The following is a 25565-nucleotide window of genomic DNA, read 5'->3' as shown; positions in this document are numbered from 1 at the left end:
GAGGTTTGACCAAGGGTATGGAACTCTAGTGGAACATATTGAGAGGAGTACAGGATTCTGTTGGGAGACATACTGCTTAGCCACCACTGCACCAGGCCAGGTTGCAACAGACTCGCTAAGAGACCAAACCAGTGGCATTCAACCTGTGGTCCGTGGACCCCTAGGGTTCTGCAGGCTATGTCTAAGGTTTCCAAAGGGATCTGCACCTGCATTAAAAAATTTAGTAGTTTGCAAATGGAAAAAAAAGGTTGAAGACAACTGGACTACACTGTTAAATGCCTGAGACTGTGGGAGTCATGCTACTCTTGGGGACAGAGGTCATTAACAGTGGAGAAGCACAGGTAAAGCTCTAGGAGGGGCAAGCTGGAAGATCCAGGAGGAATCAGGGCTACCCAGTTTCAAATATCAGGATGGCTGTGTACAGCTGGGGAGCAGAGACTAACTGGGAAGGTGATCTTAGGAAGTGGGCTTAGCTCTACCCTCAGCCAGCCTCTCTTCCCCTATACAGCTCCCGCAGGCAGCCTCCACTTCCCAGCTGTATTCCCCAGCAGATCTAGCTGAAGCTGCTGGCTGGAGTAGCTAAGCTGAGGAAAAAGTCCACGTACAGGGTTGGAGAAAGAACCTTGAGCTGGTGAAAGCTACTCCGAACAGAAGGCTCAGTGGGGCCTGCAAGAAGGGGACAGAGACAGTTATGAGATCTCAGGAGCAGCTTGTAGCTGCAGGGGGAAAAGCCAATGTATATGGCTCTCTCTACAAGAGCAAGTGCTACAAGCTGCAGCAGGCACTTGCCTGCAGCTCTTACTAGGTCTCTTGCCCTTCACACAGAAACCAGGACACAGGGCTGCATTTTAGTTCTGGATATGTGGAACAGACAGGGCATGGTTTCTTAGAATTTTCCACTCCAGATTTATCAGCTAGTTATTTGTGCACAATGCCTTATTTGGCTAATATTGTGGCTCGATATCAAAGCTTGCTATGGCACCTGGAAGCCTTTGGAGCTTAAAGAAAGGAAAATAGTTATTCTAGCATTTGACAGTTTCTGGATAAATAATAATTCATGAGAAGCTAAACTTGTCAGCCTTTAGACTGGAGATGTAAAAATATCTGCTGCCCTAAATGGAGTATTAAAAACAAATTTTGTGAGAATGGATTTTAGTTTTGTGTCTCAACATTTAATAGCTGGAATTATCACCCACACAGCTTTCCTGATGGAAATCAAATGAAGCTCTGCTCCAATAAATAATATTTACTCCTGATATTTTTACTACTCAGCTATTCCCTATGAAAATTCCAAGGGAGTCCCAGATCAAAGCCCCTTGGTCCTGGAGCCAGCAGACAACTAAAGACAGAAAAACTATTAACTAGGATGGAAAAAGGGAGTCAAGTAGGCTGAAAATTAACCACTCCCTGTCTTCTTAAGTCGCACCTTCCCATCAGTGGTCTTTTCTCCAGGGTGACAAATGGCTTAGCATCTTATTTTCCAAATTATTTTATTGTCATTATGCTGTAAGTGTTCTCAGTGCTGTACAAAATCCACTTAAAGAAGGTCATTGCTCTTAAGCACATTCAATCTAACTCTGATAAATACTATTAAATGAGATGATAGTTCCAGTACAACAGGGCTTTATTGGAGGAAAAAAAAGTAAGGACAGTGTAACAAGGTGTATATGGCTCTCTTCAGAGACCCATTTTTCAGGCATGGGCCCCAGTCCAGTGCTGCCCAAAACAAGGGCATTCTGGGGGATGTAGTCTAGATGGACGTGTGGGACAGTAGTGCAGGGAATATATATATTATATATAAATAATCAGGTGATTGCAGGACTACATAAACTCTTTTATACTCAGTTTGAGAGTGACCAAGAACAAGCCAAGATCTGAAGTAGGGGTGTGTTGTCAAAGAACTATAGATGTAGACTGAGCCCTGCCTGACCTATAGATTCTCTTAAAGGGCCAGTGTAACACCCCCACCCTGTTGCAGAGGTTTGTTTTTATTGCTTTCCCGAGCTCACCCTATTTTGGCTTTTTTGATATGCGAGGCCCCAGAGCAGTGATACTCAAACTGAGGCTTACAAGCCACAAGAGGCTCTTTAATGTGTCTCCTGCGGCTCTTTGCAGCACATGTTATTAAAACACCATGTGATTTAATTATTAACCAGTCAGGATGCTTTTACTATGTTATTATCCAATTAAGTTGTCAACTTGCACTAAGTTATTAACTTATTTGCTGTGAGAATTGCATTATAATGATATAGTACTCTAGTAAATGAAACAATGAATTCACGCTACTGTGGCTCTTTTGGGTAAAGTTGATCGCTAATTTGGCTCCTGAATGGCTGAGGTCTGAGTATCACTGTCCCAAAGTAAATACAGTTCTTCAGCTGAGGTCCCAAATAGAGTGGGATTATTACCTTTGTTGTTTTACACATAGTACTGTTATCTGCTATATAACCCAACAGGTCATTTGCTTTTTTCTGGAACAGCACCACATTGATGACTCATTCAATTTATCATCTGTTATAAACAGTGAGGTCTTTCCCTGCTGTGCCACAACCTCACCACTTATCCCCTATTCTGTATCTGTTGATCAGCTCTGATGGCACTCCCATGTGTGATTTCCCCTGGGATACTGCTAACTATTTGTCCATTGCAATTTGGAGAAATGGATGATCTTCGTGTCTTGAGAGGTGGAAGAAAATAATTATCTCAGTTCATCTTAGCTCTCTGAATACGGTTCCTTTTCCAGAATGTTTTCTGGTCTCATTTTGTTCCTCTGCCTTATCTGAAACTGGAACACTGGAGTGGGATGATTGTGTATACATTAACCCGCTCATTAAAGTCTCCATCAAGTGCTCACTGAAGTCAATAGGAGCCCATCCACTGATTTCAATGGGCATTGGATCAAGCCAGACACTGTCAGCATAAAAAGCCTGGTGAAGGGGGAGATGGAGAAAAGGGACACTTTCTTATGTATGCCTCCTAGCACATAAGCTGCCAAAAAAAATGGTGAAGAATAGCACTTACAGGCTAAAGTTTCAGCACAGGAAATTAAATGCTCACCTCTAATTATTGCTAGCAGGAGTTGTGCATCTAATCCATCACACATGCCACTGATGTACCCCTACAGTATTCTATGTCTTCAATAGGTTTTGTTTTTAATTCTAGATTTTTCAAAAATGTTGTCTGTATTTTTTCCCCTTCCCAAAGTGGTTGCACTCGGGTCCCACTCTAAAAATGTAATATGAAATGAATGAGGTAAGTAATGCTGCTGAAAAGGTTCTAAGGCTGACTGGATGGATTTACTGTCATATTTGTGTCTAAGACAATAACTCCAGACCTAGGCTACATACACCAAGTGTATCTATTTCTTTCATTTTAAAACATTATTTCTTATTCGTTTTAGAGTTGTACCTAGACACCCCAGATGAAATCAGAACCCCTTGTGCTAGGCACTGTACAATCCTTGCCCCCCCCTCCCCCGCCCCCGAACAGACAAGCTAGACCAAGGGTGGGAGATAAAACAGAAATGTAAAACAACTTGCCCAAAATCACACAAAGTCAGTGGCAGACCAGAGACTAGAATCCACGTTGCCAAACTCCCACTCCAGCATCCTATGCGCTAAACCAGGGGTGGGCAAACTATGGTCCTCCAGACATTTTACTCTGGCCCTTGAGCTCCCGCCGGGGAGCAGGGTCCGGGGCTTGCCCACTCCAGCCAGGGGAGCGTGTCAGGGGTTTGCCCTGCTTCACGCAGCTCCTGGAAACAGCAGCATATCCCTTCTCTGGCTCCTATGCATAGGGACAGCCAGGAGGCTCCGCACACTGCCCCCACCCCAAGGGCTGCCCCTGCAGCTCCCATGGGCAGGAACCGTGGCCAATGGGAGCTGCAGGGGTGGCACCTGCAGCCAGGGCAGTGCACAGAACTGCCTGGCCGCGCCTCCATATAGGAGCCAGAGGGGGAACATGCTACTGCTTCTGGGTGCCGCTTGAAGTAAGCGCCGTCCGGAGCACCTCTGACCCTCTTCCATGACCCAACCCCCTGCCCCAGCCCTGATCCCCCTCCTGCCCTCCGAACCCCTCAGTCCCAGCCTGGAGCATTCTACTGCACCCGCAATCCCTCATCCCAGCTAGTGCCCACACCCTCAGACAGAGCCCTTGCCCCCCGCGCCCCAAGCCCTAATTTCATAAGCATTCATGGCCCCCCATACAATTTCCATACCCAGATGTGGCCCTTGGGCTAAAATATTTGCCCACCTCTGCACTAAACTATGTTGCTTCTCACCTTTGTTTCAAAATTCTCATTTACTTTTAAAAGTAATTTCCTTTGTTAAACACATTATATACCAAGTACAAGCAGTATACTCTCTAGTGCCTTTACACACACCTCCCTCTAGTGTTAAAAGGGAGCAACTGACAGCCCTGTAGATAATACTACAAGTATAATACTAAAATGTTAGAGTCCCATCAGTTACTTCCCTATCTGAACTATTTCAGGTCCTGAGGAGAAAAAAGCCTGCCCAAGTTAGAAGATTCAGCAATATAATATATTCATTAAACATTGCTAGGGATTTGTGCTATGTATCTATGTATTAATGTTGAACCCCACTTTAAATAATCAATAGCTAACACAGCACTGCTGACATGAAGAGATTCCTACTATAGAATATTTTAATGTCTGGATATCTACTAAGGATGTAGCTGCAAGACAAAATTTCCAATCATCATAATATTGTGAGCCAAATTTTAGATGACAAATTTTGTAAATATCTTGTCTCTACCTATGACCAATTAGGTTATTGAGCTGTGTTAAATCTTGATTTCAGTTAAAGGCTGAAATTGTCCAGGGTGAGCAAGAAGTGTCAAGTATGTCACTGGAACTGTAAACATGATATGTAAAATTGTAAAAGAAAGCACACAACAGAGTAAAACAAATTATGTCAACGGAGTTTGTCTGAGCTAAAAAGAATGGTGGTTTAGGAGCTTTCAAGGCTTCTGATGAGGTTTGCAAAGTTGTTATAGTAACAAGACCAGACTCTTCTTCATATGAAACAACATGTCCACATTTGAGCCACTGAATATTTGATTTGATTGGACACAGCTGTCATTCCTTTTGGCCATTTCTACTTAGGAAATGAGGTAATTTACTAGCACTGCAAGAGCTATCACCATTGCTACCCTGATGAACATCATTGCACACTGGGAACTTATTGCCTGTTGGGTCTTTTTGGTTAATCCCAAAAATGTTCTAACCCAACTAGTTAAAAAATATAAATTAAACCACCATCTCCACAGATGCATGCTAAGCAACTCCTGAAATGTGACACTAATGTTCCTGCTATTCTCCATTCTGTTTCAATTTCCACCCTACATTATTCATCCTACCTCTTTTCTATTTATTTTTTCAGCTTCTCTTAATTCTCCATGGTTTTACATCTCACATTGCCATTTGCCCCTGTGCAAAGTGAGTGGAACTGCTACCATTCTGCCTGACTAGGTTCCCCCCACCCACTTTACATAGGTTAGGTGACTACACCAGGTCCACATCAGTAGAGATTAAGGTCCATTATGTCCTGCACTTTACTGCAGCAAGTTTAATGAGCTAAACCCAATGCTTAAGCTGCTCAATTTCAGTGAAAGTTTGCCAGGATCCAGGGTAGCTAATAAGGCCAAGACCATGCAGCTCACTGTGCACAGGTTGCATCGCTGAGGGCTTAAGAAATCAGTTATGCTAATACACAAATACAGGGTTGAACCCATGCAGTGAAGCTTGAAAGGGCAGGGCATTAGTTTAAGTGACTTGCCCAAAGTCACACAGAAAAATATGGGGCAGAGCCAGGAATTCAATCTAGGTCTCCTGAGTCCCAGTCCAGTGCCTTAACCATACACTTCCTCATCCTCCCTATGGACCTTCCCTTAAAGATTTCCTAAAGACTTCATGGGCTTTGGATCCACAATTGGCATCTCCAGCAGTTCTTGCTGTGATGAATTGGGAAATTCTCTTGACTACTACAGCTCTAGAAAGTAATCAATATTTTAATGGGAATATGAAACGGGACTGGCTATCTCAGACAAATGGTAATTATCAGGGCATGGAGCTGGTCAGCTGTTTGAATCCTTCCCAGATCAATAGCAAATGAAAGCTGTGATCACTCAGATTTATACTGTTCCTCAAGTTGGGTAGTACCTTACTCTATGAGTAATCCTTTTAAAATCAATGAGATTACTCAGAGAAAGGTGCTTCTCAGCATGACCAAAGGTTTCAAAATCTAGTCCTAAATGTCCTGCAGTCAAGTAAGAAAGTGTTACTGTTCTGAATGGGAATTAGTACCATGGAAGGGAAAATTCCCTTGCTGGTAATCCCTCTTCAGTGTAAGACGGCCTGATTTGCAGAAGTTCAGTGGTTAAATAGCAAACTTAGACCCCAGTGGCAGTCAGCCCATGTTGTTTTGCGTTTTGATGGGGAGCTAGAGGGTTGATTTTTTGGAGGACATTGTTGGGGCTTTGTGGGGAGGGGTTGTTTTGTGTGGACTTTTTTAAAATAAACATGACTTCACTAAAAAGAAATGTAAAAAGGAAGGAAGGTAGAGGAGCTTTCCACAACACTGCTCAGTGCTTTGGTTAGGAAAGTGAACAGAATATAGATAGTGTCTTTCCTGTTCATCCAAAATAAGGGGAAGAAAAAGCTGCACTTCTGTGCATAAATGGTTACCACTCAGGTTTCATTGCAAACCTCTTTTTCCAGTTAACCATGAAAGTTTTGGCCTTCACTGCCACTGTAGGATGTTCTTTGAATTACTAATTTGGGTCCTCTGTGAAATACAGTAATCACTGCAACTGAACACGAGTACATTTAGTGAGATATTTCTTTTCTTTTATTACTTCCAGGAGAAGGCTATCAGTCCACAGAAGTTGAGCAGAAGCTAGCTTTAGGTGTGTGTTTATCCAATTTGTTCAGCTACGTATGCAGTGGAATTTAGTTTAAATTATTAGTATGCTAAAAGTAAGTGAAGCTTGTGGGTAACGGGATGTAAAAGTAGGTCAGTATATAAAGAAATTCTCTCCATGACAGTTTTATGACTTAAAGCAATAGCACATCCTTGACTGCCTGTGTTCTGAATTCTAATACACAATTTATCAGGTTAATATGGGAGATTAAAATGTGAGCTTTCAGCATCCAGATGTAGCAAGTTCTCCCATTGAAACCTATCCATGGTGACTAGGACACAATTTAATTCCAACTGTATTATCTTTCTCAAAATATTTAAAGTTAGAGAAGTCACTCAGCTGTCTAATTCCTCCTTTCCTGGCAAGGCAATTACTCGCACCTTTGTCATTTAACAGAAAGATAACATCAATACAATATAATACTGAATGTTCTGAAATGACTATTTTAATCATTTGCAAAGACTGTCAAAAACACACCTGTTGGGCAATTGATGATAAGTCTACATACAGATGCTGGAAGAGGAAAACACAGTATTCACAGTTGTCGTCCCTATTAGGGCCCTGATTCAGGAAGGTACTTAAGCATGTGCTGACTTCAGTGGGACTACAAACATGTTTAAAGTAATGCATGTGCTTATGTACCATACAGCACTGGGGACCTGAACTGCTTGAATTACTCACTGAATAATATTAATTATGAATTCATCTCCCATTATCTCTTTGCAGACTCATCCTGTTTTCAGCCTCTGTGTTTGTTATTTGTAAGCGTTTACTGAACGGTTTGGATTTTCAGCCTATTAAACTGTTCATTTTAACTATGTATTTTGCCTAGGGCTCCCAACCCTCCCAGGCTGGCCAGGAGTCTCCTGGAATCGGGACTGATCTCCTGGTGGCTACTCCAACCAATCTGGGAGATTTTAATAGGCCATTAAAAGTCCAGTCAGTGGCACAGCGGGGCTGGCGAGCTCCTTACCTGCCGTGGCTTCACGCAGCTTCTGGAAGCGACTGGCATGTCCCTCTGGCTCCTAGGTGCAGGGGCAGCCAGGGGGTCCCTGCATGCTGCCACCTCCCTGAGCGCTGACTCCACAACTCCCATTGGCCAGGCACCATGGCCAATGGGAGCTTCAGGGACAGTGCCTGCAGGCAGGGGCAGTGCACAGAGCCCCCTGGCCATCTCTGAGCCTAGGAGTAGACATGCCAGTCGCTTCTGGGATCCGCCTGAGGTAAGCGCCGCCTGGCCAGAGCACGCACCCCGCACCCCTCACCCTCTCCCACAACCCAGCTCCCTGCCCCAGCCTCTCCCAAACCCAAACTCTCTCCCAGAGCCTGCACCCCTCACCTCTTCCCACACCCAACCCACTGCCCTAGCCCTGAGATCCCACACCCAACCAAACTCCCTCCCACAGCCCACAACCTGCACCCCTCCTGCACCGCAACCACCTGCCCCAGGCTCAGCCCAAAGCCCCCTCCCACACTCCGAACCCCATGGCCCCACCCCCCAGCCCAGAGCCCATACCCCCTTCCCGCACCCCAACCCTTTGCCCCAGCCAGGTGAAAGTGAGTGAGGAGTGGGGGAGAGCAAGTGTGGAAGGAGGGGGGATGGTGTGAGTAGGGGCAAGGCCTCAGAGAAGGGGTGGGAGCAGGGGTGTTTGGGTTTATGCAATTAGAGAGTTGGCAACCCTAATTGTGCCACTCAAGTCTCCTGGTATTGTGTCTGTGTAATGCCGACAGACCCCCTGGTCTTGGTGTCACTAGATGGGACAGAACACCACACCCAGAAGGTGTGTGGGTTACATCTGCTCCCCAGCTATGACACAAACTTTTTGATGAATGGGAGGCTTCCAATCCAAGATTTTTATGGATGAATAATCATTTGTGGAAAAGTATAACAAAACCTTTGGGATTCACAGAGATTTGGATACAATAACCAGTGGTCACTGGAACATTTTTGAATGATGAATAACTTGACTCCACAAACAGCGACGTAAGGTCACAGACAAAACACTGGGGAAGTACTTGCTGCCTCGGCTTGCTGCATGGGTGGAAAGACATGTTTCCTGATGTGTCTAATGAGCTCTACTGTGCCAAGCTAACTCAGCAGTTTCTGGTCTCCTCTAGACAATGGACACTGTGTATGGAAATATTGTTAGTAGCTACTGAATATCTACCTGCAAAGCCCTCACTTAAAAGGTTCTCTCCTGAAGCAGAACAAAATTAAGGACTTGGGAAAGAAATGTAATGTTATTTAAGATATTTTCTTACAGTCCATTTGACATCCTCTCCTATAACTTCAGTGACCTCTTATGATCATGTGTTATCTGTATTCTGGTAGCATCTCAGGGTATGTCTTCACAAAACCTAGACACCTGCAGCTGGCCCACGCTCACCAACTAAGGTTCATGGGTTTGTTTTTCCCTTCCCTCCCTCAATTCAGAATTTTTACAGTTTTGAATGTAAAAACTAAAGTCACTGGACATGCAGCAAAATAATTCTTTAAAGTGCAGTCAAAAAAATAAAATTAACAAAATGGCAATCTTACAGATTAAGCAGAATGAGTTTCAGTTCTGATATCAATTAGTGTAGAAAATCTTTTTTTAACTCCATTTAAGTTCTAGCTAATAAAAGGTATAAAGTTCTTGGGTCAAATGCTGGGCTCTCATTTACACCAGTGAAAAATCCAGAATAACTCAGAATAATGCTGGTGAAACAGAGCAGAAACGGGCCTCATATTTTGAGGAATTTTGTTTCAAAAAACATATTTCCAATTGTTGCTATAATTACATTCCTGGAGATGTGGAATATGTTGCCTTATGAGAAGGTATGGTGTATAAAATGGAAAAAATAGAGATTAAGCATATGTTTCTAAGAAGATCACCTTGGATAGGTTTAACTGAAACATGCCATCCAATTCTCAGCAGCTGCTAGCAGCATCTCTGTTTCCACACTAAGTGATAGACCCAGTCTCTTTGTTACATCATCATACAAAGAGAACATTGTGACCTACATAATATGCATAATTACTTGTGAAACAAGGTATCAAGGTCATAATTTAGTAGGATTCAAAGAAAATTATTTGGATTCTGAAAACATTAATATGGCATTTTATGGCTACCGAGACCCCATCACAGTTATATTAAATAGGATATTTAAAAATTAGAAGGGATATAAACTCTCATGCTACAGGGCATAAGCCAAATACTGACTAATTGCAGCTATGGGCAGTTACCCCATTGTGTTCACTGCAGGGTTTCCTGCACAGTCCTCTGAGGTACCCAGCACTGGTAACTGTCAGAGTCAAGATACTGTTATGAGCTGTGTTAACCCTTGTTGTTGGCTGAGCTAAAACCTTATTGAAACTGATGTGTGAACACACCCTTCACTTAAGATAGTTGTAAGTGAAAGTTCAGGGCCACACCTAAAACAAGGCCTAATAGATTCTGCCCAGAAACTAGCACCATGTGGGTAGAGAGTTCCATTGCGTATTGTTCTGACCAAGTTGGGGCGGAGTGAGGGGTTGTGTCTATGGAGGTATACAAAAGACAAGCTGGGGCGCAGACAAGAAACAGAGACTGTGGAGAACTAGACAGCCAAGCAGCAGCCTCGAAGCATGATGTGATTCTGGGAGAAGCCTAGAGAAAGTTTCAGGGTCAGGGGTGGTGGCTAAGAGAAGCCTGAGCCTCTAACCTAAAACTGCTGCTTTGTTTTTGGTTCTTCCTGTGTTCGGGGAAGCCAGACTTTGTATATGCCTTGTGAACAAGCCAGCCTGCACCAAAACAGTGACAGACTTCATCAACAATTTCTACATCTCCAGGGCCCTAAATTCTAACTAGTCACTTGGGCTGAAAAAGGGGCAACAATCCTGATTTAGATGAACCACCAGTCTCAGCTGAACCATCATGTGATATTTCTATAGGTCTATATTTATGTATAGTGATCATGAATTTTTTTTTAAAAGTCTGCATTTACCCGTTACCACTCTGGTATGTGAGAAACAGCAGCACTACCCTTTGCAGAGTATAATTAAATACTAAATAACTAGTATCTCAGCTGCTGTAGTGTGGTAATTGCTGGCAAAGGCTGACTTCTTTTAAAAAATGAAATTAAGGGTGATTACCACATAACATCAATGTACCAAGAGAAGAAATCCATGCCAAACAAGAAACAAAGTAAATGAATTTAAAGGAATGGTGCTATAGGAGAGTATATTAACATTATGTACCTAGTCCATAATGTGACAGGCTATGTTTCATTCTAAGTAGGAAAGTAAATACAAAATGCGAGCAGCTCGTGAAAAAAGAAAACAGAGTTCTAACTGGTTATAGCTGTGTGGACATTTTGTTTCCCCTGTGACAATCTCTGGGGCAGCAGGATACAGTGGATTCCCTGCACAGCACTTTGCACAAGACACTTTAACAGTTGCCACACACCAGTTCTGGATGGAGTCTGTCCAAGGGCTAAATCTTTGATGGTTGTCTTATTCAACAAGTAACCCACCTGCTTTCAAAGGTTTAGCTCCAAATGTGCCTTTGGTTGAAGACAACAAATACCTGCAAGGGGAGTCCCTTTGCAACATATAAGCAAACTAATGTATAATATCCACATCACGTGACAGCATCCCAAACTGAGAAATAAATGGAAAGATTGGATGAATGGAAAATAAGGGGCAGGTCTCAAATAACCCACTCAATACTGCCACTTCACTTTGGCCCTTTAAAATCTGCAGCTGCCTCCGCACTCTTTCTTCCATTGGTGCCAGTACATGCTCTTGTTTGGTGTGGGGGGCCGGGGGGAAGGTGAGGTGGCAAAGTTGAGAGACAGCAGGGAAGTAGGATAGCTAAACAAAGAGCAAGGGAGAGGGGCCAAAAGGGGAAGGGCAGGAGAGGGAGTGGAGACAGAAAGGACATGGAGAAAAGGTAGATTTAATTCCAGTCCTGATGCACTATGTGAAGGTGGAAGGAAGATGTTGGGATGAGAATTACAGAAAAAGGGAAAGCTGCAAAGACAGAGTTGGGGGAATAGAGACTAAAGAGTGAACATTTATCTGGTGACCATAAGCAGTTCATGAACAAACTAACGAAGAGGTGGAACAGAGGGGAAAAGGGCAGAAAGAAGTAGAGAAGAGAAATCTCACTGGACAAGGAGAGGGCAGCCAGGAGCAGAGCCTGAGTATTCAGCTAAACAAACAACCGCCGTTCTTGGCTTTGGAGGGGCATGATGTTGCTTGCAGGGTAGGCAAGCAGAGGAGGTAAAAAACCCAAAGCCGTTCCTTGTTTGGTTGCTTTTACCCAACAGAAAGATGAAAAGCCAGTTGTCTGAGAGTATGTTTCTAGTATCCAGATGAGTAGAGTGGAATGGTGTGTTTCTATCTTCAGTTAACACACATCTATTTTTACACTTGGAGAATATAACATTTGCTGAAATTATTTGCATTCCAGAACAGAAGAAGCATCTTTTAGCAAAGGATAAAAGATGAAAAACAGTCAGAAGCAGGGGCTTCAACACAATAAGAGCAGAAAGAGAGACAGACTAAGGGAGCATTTTCTAAAATAGCAGCAAGAAAATCCTGAATACTACTGAAAAAACAGATAATGCATTTTCTCTTGGGTAAAACAGCTAAAGGAAAGTAAGACAATAAAAGGGAATAAGAGAAGAAAACTAGCACAATAGGAAAGAAAATAAAAAAAGCTAGCACAAGTGAGGGGGGACATTTTTTTCCAATAGGACAAAGAACCATGCAGAGCATTAGTTCTTGAAATCCTGGTGGATTTAGTTTCTCTCACTAAGGAATGCAAGAGCAGGATCAGAAGATATAAGAAATCACCATAAAAATGCATTGAACTGTTATGTGGTAGGATTGGAAAAACAAAAACATAAAACTCTTGAGACACAAAGGCCCAAAAAAAAAAATTGGCTTTTCCTCTAAATTGTCCATTGACTAAAGCATTATCTGGTGAACAGTCAGTCTGTGAGCTCCAGATGTTTCTTACATGAAGGCTTATGCACCGTGTGCTGAATCAATATTAACTAATTAATAAACAAATTAAAATTTAGCAATTATTCCAATTTAAAAAAATACAGCATCAACTAATCTGTATAGTTAGGAAAATGTATCAGTTATATGGTGGTTCTAGATAAACAAGATGAGTCAGTGATGTGCTTTTGGAAAGTATAGAAGAGGATCAACGTATACTTCAGTGTAAGGAATTCTTGCATTTGAACTGGTGTACGGTCGCTTGCCGCAGGAACATCCTTTGCCTGCAATTTTTCGGTTGAAGATACTCATGGTTGAGGAGAGATGAATTTCTTAATACAGCTCATTATAAAAAAATTCTATTGCCTCTTGTCATAAATATAAAGGGAAGGGTAAACCCCTTTGAAATCCCTCCTGGCCAGGGGAAAGCTCCTCTCACCTGTAAAGGGTTAAGAAGCTAAAGGTAACCTCGCTGGCACCTGACCAAAATGACCAATGAGGAGACAAGATACTTTCAAAAGCTGGGAGGAGGGAGAGAAACAAAGGGTCTGAGTCTGTCTGTATGCTGCTCTTGCCAGGGACAGAACAGGAATGGAGTCTTAGAACTTTTAGTAAGTAATCTAGCTAGGTATGTGTTAGATTATGATTTCTTTAAATGGCTGAGAAAAGAATTGTGCTGAATAGAATAACTATTTCTGTCTGTGTATCTTTTTTGTAACTTAAGGTTTTGCCTAGAGGGGTTCTCTATGTTTTTGAAGCTAATTACCCTGTACGATATCTACCATCCTGATTTTACAGGGGGGATTTCTTTATTTCTATTTACTTCTATTTTTTATTAAAAGTCTTCTTGTAAAAAACTGAATGCTTTTTCATTGTTCTCAGATCCAAGGGTTTGGGTCTGTGGTCACCTATGCAAATTGGTGAGGCTTTTTATCCAACATTTCCCAGGAAAGGGGGGGTGCAAGTGTTGGGAGGATTGTTCATTGTTCTTAAGATCCAAGGGTCTGGGTCTGTAGTCATCTAGGCAAATTGGTGAGGCTTTTTACCCAACCTTGTCCAGGAAGTGGGGTGCAAGGTTTTGGGAAGTATTTGGGGGGGAAGGACGCGTCCAAACAGCTCTTCCCCAGTAACCACTATTAGTTTGGTGGTGGTAGCGGCCAGTCCAAGGACAACAGGTGTAATATTTTGTACCTTGGGGAAGTTTTGACCTAAGCTGGTAAAGATAAGCTTAAGAGGTTTTTCATGCAGGTCCCCACATCTGTACCCTAGAGTTCAGAGTGGGGGAGGAACCTTGACACCTCTATAATGTGCTTGGGTTTTGCAGCTGCATAAAAGGATGGAGGCTAAAAGTCGCTCTTACCTATTAATCAAAATGGAAATTTAGGGAGCATTGTCCTCACTAAAGAGCTCTTGGGAACGAGCAGCTGACCCCAGAGGCGTATGAACAGATCACTACTGCTGTCTCTAGTGTGCCGCATGCTCTTCAGGGTAAAAGCTATCATAAAAGCTTTAAAATCAGCAATGATTTTGAAAAAAAACTTTGCATTTGGCATTTATTTGAGTTCTAAACTTGGAGGGGGAACAGATCAGCCATTTTGAAAATATTTGCCGTGACCTGAAAATTAGGGATCCGTAAACCATTTTGAATAAAATGAGAACTAGCCTGAGTCTTCCTCTAAACATGGACCCGTACCCAGCTCTGTTGAAGAGCTGAATTGAACTCCATAGAAATAATTCCATTTTTCTAACATTTTCCCCTATGCCTTTGCATTATTGTTTTTGGCTGGACACAGAAATGGAACATTCATCACAATACCATAGGACAGGCCATTTTCATAGGGCCAAATCTTGCTGTCCTTTTTCAGAATGTACTCAGAGGCCATGTCTACATTACAAACTTTGCTTGATGCCGGTTACATTGGCATACAGTGACCCAAGTAAGTATATAGATCGTACACATGCATACTTGGCTGCTTGTGTCAGGCTGCATGTACTCGCCACGAGTGCTTGTGTCAATGCAAAGTGGAATGCACCATAGGTAGGTATCCCAGTGTGCCACATGTCACCATCCAGCTGGGTGGGGTGTAAAGGACTCACGCACGGGTTTCTGGGAGCTAGGGGTCAAATTTCCAACACACACCATTCTTAATTACATAATGCCCACCCATAATTTTTTACACCTTTTTCTTTTAAAATCCCACAAACCCACACTGCAGTTTTTGGTGTCCACCATCTCTGACAGAAGCATGGAGCCCGTAGAGCTCTGCATTATTCTCATGAATGCTACAAATATAGGACACATGAGTATGTGGTATTTACAGACCCACAGGAAGACCTTCAACAGCAGGGCACATGATGATTTCTTCAAGGACAGATGGCTGATGGAAAATAATTCAAGATTATTGTTGGCATACATGGAGCAACTGCAGATCGTGAAGCACTGCTTCTGGGCCTAAGAAATGAGCAGTGACTGGTGGAATTGCATCGTAATGCAGGTTTGAGATGATGACTAGTGGCTTCAGAATGTTAGGATATGAAAAGCCACATTCCTGGATCTGTGTGCTGAGCGCACCACAGCCCTCCAGTGCAGGGACACCAGAATGAGAACTGCACTGACAGTGGAAAAGTGAATGGTGATTGCACGCTGAAAGCTAGCAATTCTGGACTGGTAATGGTCAATGGGAAATCATTTTGGAGTTGGAAAAAATCCATAGAGGGGGCCATTGTTGTGAAAGTGTGTAGGGCCATTAATTGTCTCTTGCTACACAGGACTGTGATTGTCAGCAATGTACAGGACATAGTGGATGGATCTGCTGCAGTTCAGGAACTCCATTGCAAAGGGGTATGCCTACCCCTATTTTGGTACCAGCCCACCTTCCCACAGAGTACTTCAATAGAAAGGGCTATTTCCTATTGTTAAACACCAGGGATGCTTCACCAATATCAGCATGGGCTGGTCAGATAGGTGAAAGAAACTCACATCTTTAAGAACACAGGACTGTTCAGAAAGGTGCAAGCCGGGGCATTCTTTCCCAGCCAGCAGATTACCACTGGCAGTACTGAAGTGCTAATAGTGATTCTGGTGGATTAAACCTACCCCTTGCTCATGAAGCCATACACTGGCTACCTCGACAGCACCAAGGAAAGATTCAACTACCAGCTCAGCAGGTGCAAAATGAGAGTTGAATGTGCTTTTGGTAGATTAAAGGGAAGTGCTTACTCACAAGATTGGCTCTCAGTGAGAAAAATACCCTAATGGCTATAGCTGGATGTTGTGTCCTGCCTAATATCTGTGAGACAAAGGTGGAAAAGTTGCCACTGGGGTGGAGGTGGACGGCTGTCGGCTGAGTCTGAACAGCCAGACACAAGGGCCATTAGAGGAGCTCAATGTGAAGCTATACGTTTGAGGCTGGCTTTCAAAAAGCATTTTAGAGTCCGCCACAATTGTGTTCTGTGTTGGACTGTTCTCTCGCCCTGTAACTTTGGGTGCCGATAGGAGTTGAATAATACTGTCTGTACATTTATAAATATTACACTGTGTGCTTTACTGAACCTATGATTTATGCGGTGTTTGCTGCACATGTATAAATAGCACACTGTGTACTGTACTGGCCCGATGAATTATGCAGTGCCTGCTGTACGTTTACACGTGTGACTGGTTGTTTTCTTGAGTTCTGTGGTGCTGTACCCTTGCAAGTATTCAGTGCTTTGAATGCCACTGAGTATTCTGCAAGCTGTTTGTGAACTAAAATATTTTATTTTCAAAAAATAGAAATTTGAGTGGCAAAAATGTGCAAATAGAAAACCTCAGAACAATACAAATGTCTAACAACGTAACAGAATAGAACTTTAAAGTGGGAAAGGCAGCAAATATCTGCCCATTTCAGTGCAGAAATGTAGTGCATTTTGCCTACACATACACTAACCGTGGCTCTCACAGGTCAGTGTACTTGAAGATGTGGTTGTCCTTACTATCTCCTGGTGTGCAGTGGTAAGACTGGGGTAGGGATGCGGCCCATGAGGCCACAGAATGTTGTTGGGGGTAGGGAGCTGCTTCCATGGAGTTCTCCAAGAACTGCACACGGCGGCGAGTCCAGGATTGTTGGACCTATAAAGATCTACCAGAGTCTGCAGCATTTGTGTTTGCTTCCTGAGAAGCCCCATTATGTCCTAATGCATCTCCCTCTCCTTTTCCTGCTGGGATTCCTGGGCCTTTCTCCATTTTCTCCTGTTGTCTCTGTCCATCTCCATGTTGTCTTTAAAAAAAAATCCAGCAGGCTCTTTGTTCACAGTGTAATGCAACAGTGGCTTGCATGATCTTACTGAACATGTCCTCTTCTTTCTCCTCAGGCTCAGGTATTCCACGGGTGTAGAGGGGGCACCCCTAAGGCTGCAAGATCAGCAGCTACAGATAAGACAGATAGATGTATCACCGGATTTACAGTCACCATGAAAAGGGAAAGATAAGTTTCAAAACTGTTTTCCCTTTTTCCCCATACAAACTTTTAATAAGACTTGCTTATTGATATTTTGGCTTTGTAGTACTTCTGCACAGCACCACTCTCCAGTCCCAGCCATGGTGACTACAGCCCACCTGGGGTGAGGGGGAGGAAAGGAGGGGGGCATTAAGATTTTAATTTGGATGAAACAATAAAATTGTGGTCTCTATTTCCATGGTTATGAGTATCAGGCAACGGCACTGAGTATTGGCACTGTTTTTCACAGGCGGTGGCAATTTTAACTGATCTCTCACTCCTGAGGGTAACAAAGGCACAGAGAGCACAGCTGCTGGTGGTGGTGTCCTGAAGCTGCTTGGGCCCATATGCCAGTAGGCAGTTTACTGTAATGGAGCCCAGCAATCGCATTGTGCAGTGGTGTGGGAAAGTGTCCTACTGCAGAGAAAGAAATAAGGCTGCCATCCCTAGAAGCCTACAGGAGAGCATTGCAGAGTATCTCCATGGAAGTTTTATCAAGATCTCTCAGGATGATACAAGGGACATCCCTACGTACACAAACAAACAGTTCTGCATAGCCTTAACCCTGTGAAGGGTTAAGAAGCTAAGATAACCTCGCTGGCACCTGACCAAAATGACCGATGAGGAGACAAGATACTTTCAAAGCTGGAGGGGAGAGAAACAAAGGTTCTCTCTGTCTGTGTGATGCTTTTGCCGGGACCAGAGCAGGAATGCAGATCAGAACTCCTGTAAAAAGTCAGTAAGCAATCTAGTTAGATATGCGTTAGACTCTGTTTTGTTTAAATGGCTGATAAAATAAGTTGTGCTGAATGGAATGTATATTCCTGTTTTTGTATCTTTTTGTAACTTAAGGTTTTGCCTAGAGCGATTCTCTATGTTTTGAATCTGATTACCCTGTAAGGTATTTACCATCCTGATTTTACAGAGGTGATTCTTTTACTTTTTCTTCAATTAAAATTCTTTTAAGAACCTGATTGCTTTTTCATTGTTCTTAAGATCCAAGGGTTTGGGTCTGTGTTCACCTATGCAAATTGGTGAGGATTTTTATCAAGCGTTCCCCAGGAAAGGGGGTGTAGTGCTTGGGGGGATTTTTTTTTTGGGGGGGGGGGAGACATTTCCAAGTGGGCACTTCCCCTGTTCTTTGTATAACACTTTGGTGGTGGCAGCGTTTAACCTAAGCTGGTAAGAATAAGCTTAGGGGGTCTTTCATGCAGGTTCCCACATCTGTACCCTAGAGTTCAGAGTGGGGAAGGAACCTTGACAGGACATGATAACAGTTTTCAGGTACATAAAAGGTTGTTACAAGGAGGAGGGAGAAAAACTGTTCTCCTTAACCTCTGAGGATAGGACAAGAAGCAGTGGGCTTAAGTTGCAGCAAGGTGGTTTAGATTGGACATTAGGAAAAACTTCCTAACTGTCAGAGTGGTTAAGCACTGGAATAAATTGCCTGAGGAGGTTATAGAATCTCCATCATTGGGGCTTTTTAAGAGCAGGTTGGACAAACACCTGTCAGGGATGGTCTAGATAATACTTAGTCCCCTGTACTCAAGGCAGGACTGAACTAGATGACCTCTCGAGGTCCCTTCCAGTTCTATGATTCTCAAACAAGTAAAACAATGAAAAGTTGATGTCTTTGCCTTGTTATCTTGGGGATGGGCTGAGCACCATCTTTACATTTGTACATTGTAAGGGAAAATGGATGCATACACACTTACCCAAGGTCCCTCCTCTTTCATCTGTGCTCAGCTGGTGAGACTGGCTAGACAGCGATGAAATCTCAAACAGATCCTGGTTTGTAGCATAGCTGGACTCCCCCCTCCCCACCAACATCTATCCCACCTCTCCTCCTCACTGTTCATGTTAGGGGTCTCTGTCTTAGGCTCCTCCAAGGTATCCCCAGTATCTGTGGGTGCTAGTAGGGTCTCCACCCAGTATGACATGCAGCTCTTTATAAAAGCAGCAGGTCTGTGGTTCAGTACTAGATTGACTGCTGGCCTCCCTGGCCTTGTGGTATGCCTGTCACAGCTCCTTGGCTTTCATGTGGCACAGCTGCTGATCTCTGTCAAAACCCTGCATCCCCTGGGCAATCTTTTCTTAAATCTCCATGTTTCCGTGGCTGGTCCATAGCTGTGCCTGTACAGCCTCTTCTCCCCACAGGCCCCGGAGATCCAAAACCTCCTGTTGGTCCAGGCAGACACACGTCTAGCACATGGATAAAGTACAGAGAAAGGCAACAAAAATGCTTAGGGTTCTGGAACAACTTCCATATGAGTAGAGATTAAAAAGGCCAGGGCTGTTCATCTTAGAAAAGAGACAACTAAGGGGGGATAGATAGAGGTCTATAAAATTATGAATGATGTGGAGAAAGTTAATAAGGAACTGTTATTTACCCCTTCACATACCACAAGAACCAGAGGTTGCCCAATGAAATTAATAGGCAGCAGGCTTTAAACAAACAAAAGGAAGTACTTTTTCATACAGCGCACAGTCAACTTGTGGCACTCATCACCAAGGGAGGTTGTGAAGGCCAAAAGTATAACTGAGGTCAAAAAAGTATTAGATAAGTTCATGGAGGATACATCCATAAATGGCTGTTAGCCTCAGTAGTCAGGGACACTACTCCCCTACCCTAGTGTCCATAAACCTCTGACTGGACAACAGGGGATCACAGAATATCAGGGTTGGAAGGGACCTCAGGAGGTCATCTAGTCCAACCCCCTGCTCAAAGCAGGACCAATCCCCAACTAATGGATGGATCAGTCGATACATTGCTCTGTTCTGTTCATTTTCATTGAAGCATTTGGCTCCAGCCGCTGTAGGAAGACAGGATAATGGACTAGATAGACCATTGGTCTCACCCAGTATGGCTGTTCTTGTGAGCATAGAGCTGACATGGTTAGTTAGGCAGCTGCACATAGCAATGGAGAGCTGCTAGGTGTGCTTGGCAAGCTGCGCAATCAGGGAAAATTCAAAGTTGTATTAAGTCAACGTTCAGTTTTAAACTTTTGAAAGAACAGCCATAACGGTTTGTTCAGAGTTACACACATTTCAGTTACAAACCTCCATTCCCAAGGTGTTCATAACTCTGAGGTTCTACTGTATTTACTACTAACAGTCTCAGATGGGCCACATATTGTAGGCAACCTCATCATACAATCCCCTCCATAAACCTATCAAGCTTAGACTTGAAGCCAGTTAGGTTTTTTGACCCCATTGCTCCCCTTGGAAGGCTGTTTTAGAACTTCACTCCTCTGATGGTTAGAAACATTCATCTAATTTCAAGCCTAAACGTGTTGATTGCCAATTTATATCCATTTGTTCTTGTGTCAACATTGTGTTTATAACTTAAATAACTCCTTCCCCTCCCTCGTATTTATTTCTGTGATGTATTTACAGAGAGCAATCCTACCTCCCCTCAGCCTTTGTTTGGTTAAGATAAACAAGCCAAGCTCTTTGAGTCTTTTCTCATAAGGTAGGTTTTCCATTTCTCTGATCATCCTAGTAGCCCTTATCTGCATCTGTTCCAGTTTGAATTCATCTTTCCCAAACATGGAAGACCAATTGCACACAGATGAGTATTCCAGATGAGGCCTCACCAGTGCCTTGTATAATGATAATAACACTTCCCTGTCTCAACTGGAAATACCTTGCCTGATGCATCCTAGGACTGCATTCGCTTTTTTCACAGTTGCATCAGATTGGTGGTTCATAGTCATCCTGTGATTGACCAATAGACCCAGGTCTTTCTCCTCCTCTGTCACTTCCAACTGATAAGTCCACAGTTTGTAGCAAAAATTCTTATTGTTAGTCCCTAAATGCATGACCTTGTACTTTACACTATTGAATTTCATCCCATTTCTATTATTCCAGTTTTCAAGGTCATCCAGATCTTCTTGCATGATATTCCGGTCCTTCTCCATATTGGCAATACCTGCCAACTTTATGTCATCCACAAATTTTATTAGTGCACACCCACTTTTTGTGCCAAAGTCATTAATAATAATGTTAAATAAGATTGGCCTAAAGACCAATACCTGAAGAACTCCATTAGTAACCTCCCTCCAGCCTGACAGCTCACCTTTCAGTATGCCTCAGTCTCCCCTTTAACCAGTTTCTTACCACCTTTCAATTCACATATTAATTCCCATCTTCTCCAATTTAACTAATAATTTATGTGGATCTGCATCAAATGTCTTGCTGAAATCCAGGTAGATTAGATCTACTGCATTTCCTTTGTCTAAAAAAATCAGTTATCTTCTCAAAAAGCAAAAACAATGAGGAATCCTTGTGGCACCTTAAAGACTAACAAATTTATTTGGGTATAAGCTTTTGTGGGCTAAAACCCACTTCATCAGATGCATGGAGTGGAAAATACAGTAGGCAGGTATAAATACACAGCACATGAAAAGATGGGAGTTGCCTTACCAAGTGGGGGGTCAATGCTAATGAGCCAATTCAATTAAGGTGGAAATGGTCTATTCTCAACAGTTGGCAAGAAGGGGTGAATACCAAGAGAGGGGAAATCACTTTTGTAGTGCTAATGAGGCCAATGCAATCAAGGTGGCCCATTTCAAACAGTTGACAAGAAGGTGCTTCTTCTTGCTAGCTTTTCTCTTAACGTCCATTCTCCAACCCACTAGCTTTTCTCTTAATGTCCAGTCTCCTACCCACTGCTGTTCCTTTCTCCATTGATGTATCCTCTCTTACTTGATTTTCCTCCTGCTCAATGTTAGAATCAGGAGTGGAGGTTACATGAGCATCTCCCAACTGTCTCCCCTGAGTTCCTAGTTTAAAGTTCTTTTAATCAGGTGTGCCAACCTCCATTCCAGAAGCCTATTTCCCCTCCCTTACTGAGGTGGAGTCCATCCCATAAGAACAGTCCTCTGTCCATGAATGTCTCAGTGGTCAAACATCCCAAAGCCCTCCGTATAGCACCACAGCCTGAGCCATCTGTTGATCATCATAATCTTGTCTTGCTTCTTTCTCTTCTTCTAGGGACAGGTAGAATCCCACTGAAGTTTACCTGAGCCTCCATTTCTTTAAGCATCTTCCCCAGCCTGACAGTCTCCTTTCTTGTGTTTCAGTGAGAATCTAGCTGTATCATTTGTTCCCACATGAAGGACAATCAGTGGATTCTTTCCTACTCCCATTAGGATTCTCTTCAGCCTCAGGTCCACATCCTGTATCTTTGCTTCCAGCAGACAGCACACCCTTCTGTTCTCTGGATCAGCTCTGGTGACAGGCCTGTCAGTTCTTCTTAGCAAGGTATCCCAGTCACCTAGTTCTGCCTCTTCCTGGTGTTGGTGTGATTCTCCAGCCTTCCTCCTGTTGTTTCTGTTTGCAAGTCTTATCTTTTGTTTTCTCTTGCATTCTTCTGCGAGTCAACCTATATCCTCCCGGGAATCCGAAATCTGGTCATCTTCCCCTCTTCTTATAGGACTAGCCATTCTTCTCTCCTTCCTTGCCCTTCTACCATCAGTTACTGCCTTCTGTGCCACTTGTTCATTTTCCAACTCAGCATATCCGTTCCTGAGCTCTATTTCTTCTTCACTAGCCAGTCTTTTCCTCTGCTTGGTTCTCATAGTCACAGGCTTCCACTGGACACTTTCCTCACCCAGCCATCTCCCCTCAGAGTTCTTCAGTCCAGATTGCACCTGCAAGTCTTGACTTTTCCTTTCAGCCTCTTCTTGCCTTCCCTCCATCATCTGCTTAAATTCTCTTCGAAATTCAACCATAGCATCTCAAAACCTTGGATTTTCTCTTGCAGCATCTCTACCTGGCAACACTTCTTACAGACCAAGCTCTTTCCAGGTACCCACTCCAGGTTAATGTACATGCCACAGCTTCCCCATCCAGTCGTCTTCATTGTCTCTTCCATTCCTTGGGTCATTACCACTGCTGCATCTATCTAAACTCCTGTCAAGGAGAAAACCAGACAAAAAAACCAAACACCACACACACACACCCCTCCCCCAAACTCCTCCAACAGAACTTGCACTCAAACGCCCCTGTTTTCAGCTCTGTTTGCTGGCTCCTGTGCCAATGGCTGCCTTTATAGGCCCCCTAATCAGGGTTCTGCTTCTGTCACTGCATATTACTAGCCTCTGCAAACTGGGAGGGCAGGGGGCAGGGGAAAGGTGGGGAGTTCCATTGTTGTAGCTAATCCAGCTCTCTGAGACGCAGCAGCTAGGTTGATGGAAGAATTATTTTATTGACCTAGCCACATCTACAGCAAGGGTTAGGTCAACCTAGCTGCACCTACTGTGAGGGTTAGGTCCACCTAACTGTCTCTCAGCATGCAATTTTTTTCCACAGCCCTGAGCAAAGTAGTTAGGTCGAACTAAGCTTTAGGTGTAGACCAGGCCTACATAAATGAAAATGAAACTACCCAGCAGCAACAATGTCATCTTGTTACATCCTTCATTTTCCTTTCACTTGCCATCTCTCCCACTGCCACTTATGCTGGTTTTGCTCACCATTATATCTAAAATCAGAATGTAGTTTCCTTCAGGCAGGGTGGGCCCCAATCCTACAAGTGTCCCAGTACAGAGATCCATTGAAATCACAAGGCTCAGAGCAACTGCAGAGGTCTGCCCATAAGAGGCTAGTTACAGGATCAGGATATTGGTATATAAACCACCTAGCACACTTTGTGCACTGCATAGGGGATAACCACTAGTTGAATTTCACATGCCTTGTTGTACAATTGCCATACTTTAATGGGATTGGTTTGGTTCCAGGTGCCTTTCACTGTAAGAAATATTGATTGGAAAACAAAATGGTACATATGAAGGATAACAGGTGAATAATGTCAGTATAATTCACACAGCACCAATTAACATAAATGCAGTATCCACAGTGCACTGTGTTTCACTTTGTTGCAGACAGGGACACCTCTGGAAACGTATTGCTGATTTATATCTAGGTAATTCTGCTCCTTAATTACCAATATAAGCTACAATCAGACACATATGAAAGCACCTCTAGGGTCCAAATGGGTTCCTGGTCGTCAGATGAAGGTTAAAATTCCTATTGGCAAATTGCCTCAATTTAATACGGTTAGAAGATGCTTTTATGGTTTTAAAACCCTTTTTATGATATGTAAGTAATTGCATCAATTTGGCAACCATCTACTTAATTTTAAAGAGATTTAAGAGAACGCCTAGAGTTGAAAACAATCTTTCTCAATGCTACAGTAAATTGACTCATTTTAAGTGCTATTCTGTTATGAAAAGGGGAAATTGAAACAGCTTTTGTCACTGCTAAACTGAGTCACTTGAACTGTTATTTACGTGTAGTGTAAAGTTTTATTTACTGTCAAAAGACTGTTCATGCCATTGCATTTACATTGTAAATCCTAGACTTTATTTAGAGTTAAAAAGTTAATTTGTTGCTTTTTATTATGTACTCCTAGTTGGCAACAGAGTGATCAGAAATAGGTTAAAAAAATAGTTTCCATCACAAGTAGTGCTCATTTCCATCAATAGTTTCCAATAACAGAATACCTTTTGAAAGGTGAAAGAGCCCCTTACTGAGCATTTATCAACTCCTCTCTCAAAGACCAGCTTTATTCAGCATTTTGTAGCCACTGCCAACAGAGAATCCTTTTATCTGCTGCTTTTGACAGGTTTTTGTTATTGATTGAACTGCCACTGTAATGGTAGATTTAACCATTAACCCCAGATGAGCAGCAAAATATCCACTGCTCATTAATGACTTGCATCTAACCATTTAAAAAATCCACAGTCTTGACATCACTATATTTTACATCTTCACACACAAATGTAATGCCTGTCAAAACCAATTTGACAGCCTTGCTTAGCATGAAATCTTGTCTCAGACTAAGACCTGGTCTACACTAGGACTTTAGGTCGAATTTAGCAGCGTTAAATCGATTTAAACCTGCACCCGTCCACACAGTGAAGCCCTTTATTTCTACTTAAAGGGCTCTTAAAATCGATTTCCTTACTCCACCCCTGACAAGTGGATTAGCGCTTAAATCGACGTTCCCAGCTCGAATTTGGGGTACTGTGGACACAATTCGATGGTATTGGCCTCCGGGAGCTATCCCAGAGTGCTCCATTCTGACCGCTCTGGACAGCACTCTCAACTCAGATGCACTGGCCAGGTAGACAGGAAAAGAACCGCGAACTTTTGAATCTCATTTCCTGTTTGGC

The 25565-nt window shown here is 43.0% G+C and overlaps 1 long non-coding RNA gene across 1 annotated transcript in view; it reads left to right on the top strand.

The window, feature by feature from the left end:
• The window catches only part of LOC311514518, a 41254-nt gene extending 23892 nt beyond the window's left edge, over positions 1 to 17362 (top strand). The window contains exon 3 of the long non-coding RNA XR_014709898.1: positions 17264 to 17362. This is a non-coding gene — a long non-coding RNA (uncharacterized lncRNA). The remainder of the gene's footprint in view (positions 1 to 17263) is intronic.
• Positions 17363 to 25565: the final 8203 nt, after the last annotated feature.

Source organism: Lepidochelys olivacea (assembly GCF_965140295.1).
Source record: "Lepidochelys olivacea isolate rLepOli2 genome assembly, chromosome: 1".
Lineage (NCBI taxonomy): Eukaryota > Metazoa > Chordata > Testudines > Cheloniidae > Lepidochelys > Lepidochelys olivacea.
Note: the sequence above shows the minus strand (reverse complement) of the source record. Positions and strands in the feature narration are given on the sequence as shown.